The sequence below is a fragment of the Habropoda laboriosa genome, unplaced genomic scaffold (assembly GCF_001263275.1).
Source record: "Habropoda laboriosa isolate 0110345459 unplaced genomic scaffold, ASM126327v1 scaffold572, whole genome shotgun sequence".
NCBI lineage: Eukaryota > Metazoa > Arthropoda > Insecta > Hymenoptera > Apidae > Habropoda > Habropoda laboriosa.
The window spans coordinates 64046-66182 of record NW_017100701.1 but is presented as its reverse complement, the minus strand read 5'-3'; positions in this window follow the sequence as shown (position 1 = coordinate 66182).

The window sequence follows — 2137 nt, the reverse complement described above, 5'->3', positions numbered from 1 at the left end:
AATAGAGAAGTGGCCATTATTATAGCGTCGACCTGATTGATAACGGATTAACGCGTGACGGAATGCTGGAAAAGTACCATTGTCGAAAAGGGTTTCCGTGATGGACGTCTAACCCGTCGAATATCTCGATTTACTTAATTTTTTCTCTTCGTTTAGAAAAAGAAAAAAAAAGAACAGTAACGTAATGGAAAAGTATAAATCGTTATACAATTGCCAGTAAAGATTATTTTTTTTCTTTTTCGCCACAATTATCGGTATCGAAAGATGGATCACGCTGACAGTTCAGACTGGAGGAAAAAAAAAAAATAAAGAACGAAGTTGGGTTATAAATTCACCTAATATTGATTCTCTCGTGGCAACGAGGCACAGTACACATATCGCCAAAGGAAAAATGAATTTGTTGTCCGTGTTAATCGTTTAAAAACTTAATTTACATTACATCAACGTTCATAAAACTTTGAAACAAATGTCTTTAGCATTTCTCTTTTTTCACACTTTTGTTATCCCCTTTCACTCTGCTCACTCACTCACTCTCTCTCTCTCGCTCGCTCGCTCTCGCTCTCTCATCTGTCTACCATATTATTATTTCTTTCTTTCGCTTTTCCTTTCTTCCTTCTCCCTAATCAACGCTCGTCTTTCTCCTTTTACGAAAAAAGGAACTGAATGAATCGTTACGTCGGCAGCCTCCTCTCTGTGGTATCTTGCGACGCGATATGATATGTAGAAACGTGCAAAATGGCGGCTAAAGTAGTCTCACGCGCGACGTGCCCTGAAAGGTCCAGCTGCACAGGGGTTCTTTTCTTTCGTTTTTACAGTTCCATCGTGTGTAATATATAATCCTAGAAAAAGAAAAATGCACAAATCTCTTCGTACATTTCTTCTTGATCGTATAAATCCTTGGCAAAGAGTGTACAATTAACTTCCATAGAGAACTTCTGAAGCCCCGTACGACTGCGCTTTCTCTCTGTCGGGCGTATAAGAGTTTATGCATGGTTGGTGATGGTTGGTGATGCGCACGAAAAAGGTCGAATTCTACTTATAATTCGCTTTACAGATCGTTCTCGTTTTACTTCTTTGTCTGTCGTTCGCACGCTGCTGATACAAAGAGAAAAAAACACATATAAAATGGTTCCTTTTTTCTGTTTTCTGACGCGAGAACGAGAAAAAAGGGCGGTTCGTGGCCGGTTTAAAAAAGCAAAGAGAAAAAAAAAAGAAAAAACAAAGAAACATGTTAAAAAATCGTTCTTAGTTGCGTAGAGGTTCGTCGCAGGGGATGAAACACACGCTCGGCCTAGCCAAGCGATCGAATACAAGAACAAGAATCGCGTGAATAGTGTATCTATAGATATTTAGTGTCCATTACGGTTTTTTTTTTTTTTTAACAGAATCGTCCAGACGTAACTGACAACATAGGCACAAACGAATGTGTATTATGGTGTTTCTGTGGTTTTCTTTTTTTTTTTCTTTTTGTTCTATCGTCATGTCCCGACAAAACGAATGGAAATCTCGATCGCGTATCGTCGACGAAAATCATCAATGATATATTCTTTTCTTTTCTTTTTTGCTAATCCTGCTGATGTACGCAGCATGTCTCGCGTCGTGAAAACTTGTCTTACGATAAATAGAGATTGTGCACGCAAATTACTAAATGTGTTAAAGTGTCGCCTCTCTGTGTGTGTGTATGTGTATGTGTGTGTGTGTGTGTGTTGATCGTGAGATCCTCCGCGTGGAAATTTCTGTGGAAAAACACCTATCGATGCATCGAATCTTGAACATAAAAAAATTCTTTCCATGTACAATATAATAATAATAATAGTAATAATAATAATAATATTAATGAGAATAATAATCGCCTCGTTCTCCGTTTAATTCTTTCAAAGAGATTGTGACGATCTCTATTTCTCGAATCTTAAATTTTACATGTCAAAAGCTGATCATGACTCTTAATATTTCTTTAATTACGCGATGATCGTGTGCAAGTGTAAAATGTGTGTGCGTGTGTACTTTGTGTGTTCTCGAATGATGAAAATGACGACGACGCAAGCGACGTAAACGCGCTACTAGACAGTGTATTGAATAGATAACACATCGTTTGCATTTTTTTTTTTTGTTTCTCATCTCAACTAGAAAACTTCGC